Source organism: Lipotes vexillifer, unplaced genomic scaffold (genome assembly GCF_000442215.2).
Source record: "Lipotes vexillifer unplaced genomic scaffold, Lipotes_vexillifer_v1.1 scaffold914, whole genome shotgun sequence".
Classification (NCBI taxonomy): domain Eukaryota; kingdom Metazoa; phylum Chordata; class Mammalia; order Artiodactyla; family Lipotidae; genus Lipotes; species Lipotes vexillifer.
This window is the reverse complement of record NW_006780388.1, coordinates 865,322-875,916: the sequence shown is the minus strand read 5'-3', so window position 1 is coordinate 875,916 and position 10,595 is coordinate 865,322.

The window sequence follows — 10,595 nt, the reverse complement described above, 5'->3', positions numbered from 1 at the left end:
GTTGGCTGGTGACAAGTCTTGGGCAGCTGCCTTCACGCTGGCAGAAGATCAGATTTCCGGGCAAAACAAAAGAAGATCGATTAGAGAAGATAACCAAAATCCCTTGCAGACTCCTCTATAATCCAGGAGTCTTCAATCTAGTCGTGTATATAGATTCTAAGTCCTGCTGTGCCTGGTACATAGCCCAATAATACCTTATTGAACGAATGCATGTGGGAATTAAAAGAGATAAGATGTATGTGGGGGACTTTCCTGGTGGTCCAGTGGCTAAGACTCCACACTCCCAATGCAGGGGACCTGGGTTCAATCCCTGGTCGGGAAACTAGATCCCACATGCCGCAACTAAGAGTTGGCACGCCGAAACTAAAAGATCCTGCATGGGGCAACTAAGATCCGGTGTAGCCAAATAAATAAATATTAAAAAATAAAAAAGATTTATGTGAAATAGTTGAGCTCCCCAATACTTTTTTTTTTTTGGTTTGGTTTTTTTTTTTGCGGTACGCGGCCCTCTCACTGTTGTGGCCTCTCCCGTTGCGGAGCACAGGCTCCGGACGCACAGGCTCAGTGACCATGGCTTACGGGCCCAGCCACTCGGCGGCATGTGGAATCTTCCCGGACCGGGGCATGAACCCGTGTCCCCTGCATCGGCAGGCGGACTCTCAACCACTGCGCCACCAGGGAAGCCCTTTAAGCACATTTTAAATCCTGGAAACATTAAAAGCTTGGAAACCACCTTTTCCTCCCTTCTTGAGTTACACAGAAGCACGTTCAAAGACATAGGGTATAAGTGCATCAGGACACAGATAAACACAGTGTAAATCATAATGCAAGCATCTTGGGTTTATGAAATACTGTATGGTTTGCAAGAGATTTGTGCCTATACTCCTTTCTTTGATTCTCATGGTAGTGCTGGGCAGCAGGGGGACAGGACACACTGGCCCCTGGCACAGAGGCAGGTACCGAGACAGGGGGTAGGTCCTGAAGGTCCAGAGTGTTTCCAGTGCAGAAGGGGGTCTAGATTCCCAGGCCCACCATTCTCTCAGCTCCACCCTGATAGTAATAAGTACTATTACTATCGCTTGCTCTGTGTCTGGCATTTTCCATTTATTACCTCATTCAATCCTTACCCACCCTTTGGGGAAAAAAATGTTTAGCCAACAAACGCTCCAGGAAGGATCTGAACTCAGGTGAGTCCCTGAATGCCACCTTCTAAATCAGTGGCATTCAGTTTACTCCAGTTCCATCCTGTCCCAATCTGCTCATCTGTGTTTGGTCCCAGGCACATACAGGGTACTGTGCGGCCGGGCAGCAGGCTGGAGGGGATCAAGCTCCCAGGCCAGGCCAGGGCTGGTCTTGCTTCCCTGACCCACACCCATGACTGGGTGAGGTACTGGTGTCCTGGGGCTGCTGTAACAAATTACCACAAATTTGGTGGCTTAAGACAATAGAAATTTAATTCTCTCACAGCTCTGGAGGCAAGAAGTCCAAGATCAAGGTGTCAGCAGGGCTGTGCTCCCTCCGGAAGCTCTGGAGGAGGACCCTTCCTTGCCTCTCCCAGCTTCTGGGGGCTCCCGGCGTTCCTTGTGGTGGGGGCTGCATGGCTCCAGTCTCTGCCTCCATCCTCAAGTGGCCCCTCTGTCTCGGGATCTCCAATCTCCCTCTGTCTCACTCTTATAAGGACAACTGTCATTGAATTTAAGGCCCACCCAGACAACCCAAGAGGATCTCATGATTTCAAGTTAATGACAGCTACAAAGACCCCTTTTCCAAATAAGGTCACATTCACAGGGACCAGGGGTCTGGAGTTGGGGGACACTATTCAGCCCACTACAGGAAGGAGGCAGGTTGGCCTGCAGTGTCACCCTGTTCTTGCAGTGGTAGCTGCTCTGGCCACAGCCCTAGGATGGGCCAGGCCTCCGGCAGGCAGGCAACAAAACCAAGGCCGGGCGGTCTGTCATCCAAGAATTGGGGAACAGGGCTGGCATGCTGGTGCCCAGGGCAATGCGCGAACACAGTACAGGGCTAGGCAGGAGAGAGATCGCTGGTTCCTGAGATTCAGGGAGGTTGGGGACAGAATGCTAATTTCAAAGGCCCAGGGCAGCGTTGCCAGGACAGCGTAAAACCTCATTCCTGGGCTGCTCAAGTATCCCGAGAAGGCGGAAGTCGTGTTATCCCCTGTGGCCGGGCCACAGGGCCCTGCAAGGGAGAGGGGGCCAACCTCGCTTGACCAAGCAGCCCAGAGCTGATCTTCCTCCTGACGCCTTATCGGCTGAGCCTGCGGTCACAGTGCCGTTTGCAGGACTGTGGCCCCACCAGTGCTCAGACAGGGATGGTGGCCATGCAGGAGTGTCCCGGCCACCAGGACAGGGACACAGCAGAGAGCTGGCAGGTCTCCGTCTTCCCTGGCTCAAGGTGGAGTCACAGATGCCTGGCCACAGGCAATTCTGGACTTCGGTTACATTCAACAAACCTGCTACCTGCTCCCAACAAGCAGGGAAGGGGGAGAAGGCATTGGCAGAGAAGGGGATAAGCCTCGAAGACCTGCAAGTCTCGGTAGGGCTCAGGGAAGGGGGCAGAGTCTCTTGGGGATTCTGGAAGAGGCAGCATGACTGTGTGAAGCCAAAGTGGTGGGCTCTGCAGTGGGACTTCAAACCACAGCTCACTGTGCAACCTTGGGCTAGTTACTCAACCTCTCTCAACATAGGAGCTCTGCTCTATAAACTGAGACCCAAAATAGAACCTACTTCACACAGTTATTATGAGGATTAAATCAAACGAGCCAAAGAAAGCACTTCACACAATACCTGGTATGTCAGCCAGTTCACAACAGCAACATCGGAGGTGAGTCTTGCAGGAGGGTGTGAAGGTTAACTTCATGTGTCAAACTGACAAGGCCATGTCGCCCAGCTGTGTGGTCAAACATCAGTCTTGGTGCTGCTGTGCGGGTGTTTTTCAGACGTGCTTAACATTTAAATCCACAGCCTCTGACTCAAGCAGACCACCTTCCCTAATGTGGGTGGGCCTCACCCAGTCAGTTGAAGGCCTTAAGAGAAAAGACTGAGGTCCCCCGAGGGGGAAGGAGTTCTGCATTCGGACTAGACAGCAACTTGGACTCGTGGACTCGCCTGACTCTCCAGCTGCCGCCTCCGCCGTGCATTTCCGACTTTCCGGTCCCCACAACCTCCCTCCGTAAACACATATCCCCTTGGCTGTTTCTCGGGAGACCCTGACCGACACACCAACACTGAGTCTTCCAACCCATGTTCACGGCTAGGGGGCTCCCCGTGAGGGAGGAGGCAGCACTCAGTCACGGGAGAGAAAAGGACATCCAAGCCAAGGAGGCGCCCGCCCCACCAGGGGCTTCAAGGGACGAGAGGTGGACGTCACCACCTCACAGTGGAGCCCGAGGCTCAGGGCTGAAGGGACTTGTTCAACGTCACCAACTCAGAACGGAGCTGCTGGGCCTGAACCCGGATCTGCCCGACTCACAAACCCGGGGCTTCACCCATCAATCAAGTGAATGTCATCCATGGCGGGGTGGGGAGAGGAATTAGCAGGGCAGGGAAGAGAGTGGAGGGCTGTGACAGGGGGCGGGGGGTGCAGGACAGAGAGAGGGTCAGAGAAACCACAGGAACCCAAGCCAGGCAGACGGGGAGGGTGAGCCCAGCACTGCTTAAAGGGTTGACTGCATTTGATTTAAACACGCCCTGTTTGGGCTCAATATCAGTTCTCCCCTGGGTCTCCAGCCTGCCATCTGCCCTGCAGACTTCAGATCTGCCAGCCTCGCAATAGTGTGGGCCAATTCCTTAAAATAAATCTCCCTGTGGATGGGTAGATGGGTGGATGGGTGGATGGATAAATAAATAGATGGATTGATGGATGGATAGATCTAGATATACAGATACCTCTGGATAGATCTAGATCCATCCATTTATATTATCTATCTATCTATTCATCCATCTACTACGTACACACCTGTTGGTTCTATTTCTCTGGGGAACTCTAATAGCAGGGGCAGTAGAACCAGTGTCCAGGAGCCGCAAGGATAAATGTCCCAGAGAGAGGTCCGAGCAGGTGGGCTGTTCCGGGGAGGTTGAGCAGGCCAGCTGTGCGCAGGGCAGAGGGGACATGAAGCAATTAAGCAGGACAGGCAGGGTGGGGCCACGTCAAGAGGAGGCCTGTGTGTGCTGGAGCTGCCCTGGCAGAGGCAGCCCTTCACAGAGCACATCGGCAGGATGCCCCCACCCACTTCTGTCTGCTTTCACAGATAGAACCAGGGCGCTGCAGAAACATGCTTGCAAAGAGAAAGGAGCCTACCTCTCATCCACCAATGATGTCATGCACAGATGCAGACACATTCCTGCCTGAGGCCGGGCCACAGGCAGGGCACCATGGCTCAAAGTCAGGAGGAGGCAGAAAAGCTTGGGAGGCGGCTTTGCAAGGCTCTCTTTGGAATCTGGGTGCAGCTGCCCTACACACAGATCTGGAATGTGCCCGCAGCGAAGGGACTTCCTGCACATTTTTGAGGTTCAGGGGATTCTGAAGGTAGGGGCTGGCCTGAGAGAACAGCCTTCTGGGACAGAGGCTCCAAAAGGCAGGCAGTGGGAGCTGGTTTCACGGGAGCCCTGCTCACAGCCCGGGGCCAGAAACATCATCCCCACCAGACACGCTAAAAGCCGACCAGGGCACAGGTCGGCTGAACAGACCTCATGGCCAGTTCACGAGAGAAAATAGCCCGGTGGCAAAGTGGAGTTATTCAGTTCCAGAGGCTTCTCTCTTCTTTTTTTTTTTTTTTTTTTTTTTTTTGCAGTACGCGGGCCTCTCACTGTTGTGGCCTCTCCCGTTGCAGAGCACAGGCTCCGGACGCGCAGGCTCAGCAGCCATGGCTCACGGGCCCAGCCACTCCGCGGCATGTAGGATCCTCCCGGATCAGGGCACGAACCCATGTCCCCTGCATTGGCAGGCGATCTCTTAACCACTGCGCCCCCAGGGAAGCCCTGTTCTTCTATTTTTAATGTATCTTTTTTTCTCTCAAATTTTAAAAACTTTTTCTCATTACCGCTGTTTTCAGCAATTTGATTATGATGTGTCTTAGTTTGGTTTCATTTTTATTCTTCTTGGGATTCTTTGAATGTCTTGGATCTGTGGATTTATAGTTTTCATCACATATGAAAAACTTTGGCCATTATCTCTTCAAATACATTTCTTTCCTGACCTTCCTTTTTCTGGGACTTCAATTACACATAAGCACACATACACATACTGCTTCATATTATCCCACAGGTCAGAGAGGATCTGGTGGAGTTTTTTTCCTTTTTCTTTCTGTGCTTTACTGTGGATTGTATCCATTACTATGTTAACAAGTTCACTGATCTGTTCTTCTGTAGAGTCATATCTGCTATTAATCCCATCTGGTGAAATTTATGTTTCACAGACTGAATTTTTCAGCTCTATAAGATCTATTTAGTTATATTTTTATATCTTACACTTCTCTCGTAATTTCCTTTAAGTCCTTGAGCATATTTACAGTAGGTACTTTAAAGGTCTTGTCTTTTAAGCATATCATCTCTGTCATTTCTGTTTCTATTGGCTGATTTTGCTCTAGATTATGGGTCACATTTTACACCCCCCCGCCTGCCCCATTTTCATGTCCATGTCCATGTCATCAGATGCTGGACATTGTAAATTCTACATCACTGAGTGTTAGGTTTTGTTCTAACAGGTAGTTGGGTTACTTGCAGATTAAGTTAGTTCTCTCAAGGTATGTTTTTAAGCTTTGTTTGGACAAGTCTTTAATATCCTTTACTCTAGAAATAGTTTAGCTCAGTTAGACCCTTCTAGACTCTCTAAGAATGTCCTGTGTATTCAGTGAGGACTCTCCACCCTAGCTGCTTGAAACTCGAATACTTTCCAGGCCTATGGGAACTCCAGGAATTGTTGACTTTACAGTTCTCCAGCTGTCCTTTGATCAGCCTCATGTAGTTTTACCCTATGTATATGTAGAGATTACAGGATTGATGCAATTTTTAAATAGGGTGATCAGGGTAGGTCTCACTGAGAAAGGAACGTTTGGGCAAAGATTTGAAGGATGTGAGGGAGTGAATCATGTGGCTATCCGGGAGCAATGTCCCAGGCAGAGGGAAGAATCAGGGTGGTAGGAATGGCTTGCAGACGGGAACCCACCTGGTGAGTTCCAGGAACAGAAAGGAGGCCAGTGTGGCCCCAGTGGAGTAAGCCAGGGGGAGAGTCACAGGATGTGAACTCACAAAGGTCATGGGGATTATAAGCCACCATAAGGACTTGAGGTTGTACTCCAAGCAGGATGGGGATCTGGAGAATTTGAAAAGAATTGAGGGGACTTCCCTGGTGGTACAGTGGTTAAGAATCCACCTGCCAATGCAGGGGACACGGGTTTGAGCCCTGGTCCAGGAAGATCCCACATGCCGTGGAGCAACTAAGCCAGTGTGCCACAACTATTGAAGCCAGTGTGCCTAGAGCCCATGCTCCACACAAGAGAAGCCATCGCAATAGAAGCCCACACACTGCAACAAAGAGTAGCCCCCTCTCGCCGCAACTAGAGAAAGCCCACGCACAGCAACAAAGACCCAATGCAGCCAAAAATAAATTAATTAATTTATTTTAAAAAAAGAAAAGCATTGAGAGGAGTTATGTGATTCGTCCTACATTTTTAAAAAAAGAATCCCTCGGGCTTCCCTAGTGGCACAGTGGTTCAGAATCCACCTGCCAATGCAGGGGACAAGGGTTCAAGCACTGGTCCAGGAAGATCCCACGTGCCGCGGAGCAATTAAGCCCGTGCACCACGGCTGCTGAGCCTGCGCTCTAGAGCCCATGAGCCATGGCTACTGAAGCCTGTGCACCTAGAGCCTGTGCTCTGCAATGAGAGAAGCCCACGCACCGCAGCTAAGAGTAGCCCCCACTCACACAACTAGAGAAAGCCCGCACACAGCAACAAAGACCCGACCGAGCCAAAAATAAAATAAATAAATTTATTTAAAAAAAAAAAGAATATCTCTACTCACTGTGTTGGGCATAGATTATAAGTAAGGGCAGAGGCAAGAAACCAGCTAGGAGGCTATTTCAGTGGCCCAGGTGTGAAATGACGGTAGCTTGGCTTTGCATAGTACCAGTGGATGGAGTTAAAAGTGATTAGATTCTACATATATTCTCAAAGTAGAGCCAACAGGATGTGCTCATGGATCTGACAAGGAATGTGAAAGAAAGAGGAGTCAAGATGACTCCAAGGTTATCAGCCTGAGCAAGTGATGGGAGGATAGAGAAGACATTCCTGCAAAGGGGGCTCAACCCTGGTTGCTCCCGCTGCTCTCATGAAAGTGAGTGGCTACGAACACTGAAAAACTCTCCATCTCATTTCACACCCAGTGGTGATCTGCTGGCCACACCCCATCACACATCCATGTAACGAGATTTGCGTTGATCAGAAGCTGACTTGCACCCAGCAGGCAGCCTGCTTGCTTATGTCGGCAGCAAACGCCATTCACATGTCAGACCACTAGTAAGAGTGGAAAAGAAGTGATTACCACATGAGGTTTCCTTGGTGAAAGCAGATGTAAATTTGGGCTTTCCTCCCCTCATCTGCAACACTACTTTGACAGTGGTTTATTTTGAAAGATCATTTTGAGTCGTGGAATAAACACGAAATACCCAGGACACCTTTAAATTCTTTGTCCTATTGTGGTGTCAAAAGTCCAGGGAGCAACTCATCAGGTCAGCTTGACTCCCAGAGTTTTTCAGGGAAGGTTTTATTGAGCACCTACTATGTGCCTCGATATTCTGAACTGAGTTAAGGCGGGTGATGGAGAATTCATCATGATACCAATCCACTCACTGTGTGATTATCAACATTTTCTTACTTAACACACAGTCAAAATATCATACTTTTATATTTAAATGATTATGTTTATATCCAAATGTTGCTGTCCATTGTGCTCATCTACTTGCTGTGGCTGGAGCCTTCAAATCTGCTGTGCTATACATCACTTAGGGATTTTTCTCAAAGACTCATGATCCAGGCACTGAGGTTGCAGCTCAGAGCCACATTTGTCATGATACACACAGACTGTTAGAAAATGAATGAGCTAGGATTGTTTGGTTGTTTTAACTTATTTATTTATTTATTTATTTATGGCCGCGTTGGGTCATTGCTGCGAGCAGGCTATCCCTAGTTGCAGCGAGCGAGGGCTACTCTTCGTTGCGGTGTGCAGGCTTCTCTTTGTGGTGACTTCTCATTGCAGAGCACGGGCTCTAGGTGCGTAGGCTTCAGTAGTTGTGGCATGCGGGCTCAGTAGTTGTGGCTCACAGGCTCTAGAGCACAGGCTCAGTAGTTGTGGCACACAGGCTTAGTTGCACCGCGGCATGTGGGATCTTCCCGGACCAGGGCTCGAACCCGTGTCCCCTGCACTGTCAGGCGTATTCTTAACTACTGCACCACCAGGGAAGTCTCTGTTTGTTTTAAACTATATTTAATTCTGTCAAGGCCAACAGAAAAATCACTTGGACCTGGATTCTCCCCACTTTTACCAGGTAATCAGTCTGGGTTGTCAAAAAAAAGCATCCACCCCTGTTGCCTGTGTTCAAGGAGAGCAAGTCTGACTTTTCGGTCTAGAAAACTTCCGTTCAGGCGGCTGGCACCTGTCTGGAATCAAGGCTAGAAGACACACACACAAAAGCAGTGAAACTAGTTGGTACAGAAAAGCCAGGCAGTCCACCTCCATGTGCGCAGTTTATTGCAAGACAAAGTGTTGGCTCATCGCCTGGGAGCCCCAGACACACCCTCCCAGCCCTGGGAGACAGCAGGAGAGCCCCCCAAAGCTTGGCCTCTGCAAAACTGAAGCACGTGAAGTCAGTCTGTGCCTTTTCTTTCCGTGTTTCTGTCTCCCTCAGCCTTGACCACACCCAGCCAGTGCGCTCCACCAGACCTGAGATGAAACCCCAGCTCTGAAAGCTGCCGAATGGGCCTTGAGCAATTCATTATTTACCTCTCTGAATCTCAAATTCCTCTTCTGTAAAATGAGGATAACCCCCGCCTTGTCCATCTCACAGAGTTTTGTGAGACCCAAAAGGAAAAAATGAATGAGAAAATGCTTTGCATACAATGATGAAAATAGGCTGGGAAAATGCACTATGTTATTCTTGTTAGTCTCAGCTCTGTCCCTGACAGTGTCACCATGGGTAAGTTAAATAAGTTGGTTTTTTTAAATAAATTTTATTGATTGATTGATTGATTGATTGGCTGCGTTGGGTCTTCGTTGCTGCACACCAGCTTTCTCTGGTTGCAGCCAGTGGGGGCTACTCTTCATTGCAGTACGCAGGCTTCTCATTGCGGTGGCTTCTCTTGTTGCGGAGCACATGCTCTAGGCGCGTGGGCTTCAGTAGTTGCGGCATGTGGGCTTCAGTAGTTGCGGCACGCGGGCTTCAGTAGTTGTGGCATGCAGGCTCTAGAGCGCAGGCTCAGTAGTTGTGGCTCGCGGGCTTGGATGCTCCACAGCATGTGGGATCTTCCTGGACCAGGGCTCAAACCCGTGTCCCCTGCATTGGCAGGCAGATTCTTAACCACTGCACCACCAGAGAAGCCCCAAGTTATACAAGTTCTTTAAGTCTAAGTCTCCTCATCTTTTAGGCAGAGAAAAGATTACCTACCGCAGACGATTAAAATAGGGATTAAATAAGATAGTTAATATAAAACAAACACTGTTGGTTGGCATTCCCAAGTGCTGGGGAGGGCTTCTCCTCTTAAATAAGAATGTAAGAATTTGCTAAGGGAAAGCTCTTTAGCCTTTCACTCTTCCTCCCTTCTTCTTCCTGCCTGGAATGTATTTGTGAGGCCCAGACATGCAGCAACCATCTTGCAACCATGAGACAAGAGGCTTGAAAATGAAGGTCTATGCTGGGGATAGAGGAACAGAAAAATGGAAAGAACCTGGGTTCCTGATGATCATTGATACCAGCCCTGGAGTGTCTCCCTACGAACTTTTTGCTTCATAGGAAAAAACAATCCTTTTTTGGCATCAGAATCTGAAGTAGCATTTTCTGCTGCTTGCATCCATATGCATTCCAAAGTAATACACTGTCTTAACTGTTTCCTAGCGAACACAGCTCTGAGGTATGGCGGGCATGTGGTTTTACTGTGTTGGACAAGATCGCTGAAGTGAAATTAAAGTTTGAGAATTGGATGAAAATGTTAATCATGGGAACTATGATTAATTTGAGAATCCTCGTACTTTCAGAAGTGAGGAAAATTATAGTGTTATTGTTATAAAACAACGGAGGTTATCAAATCGTTTGTCACTGGAAAAGATCCTTTGGCAAATGCTTCCCTTGAAAGTAAGTGAATATAACAAAAGAAGTACAAAGCTTATAACATGAAAATTATTAAATATTATAAACCAGAAAGTAGATTAGTGGAAAAGAATCTGAAAAGGAATATATGTATATATATACAACACATATATATGTATTATATATAAAACTGAATCACCGGGCTTCCCTCGTGGCACAGTGGTTGAGAGTCTGCCTGCCGATGCAGGGGACACGGGTTTGTGCCCCGGTCCGGGAGG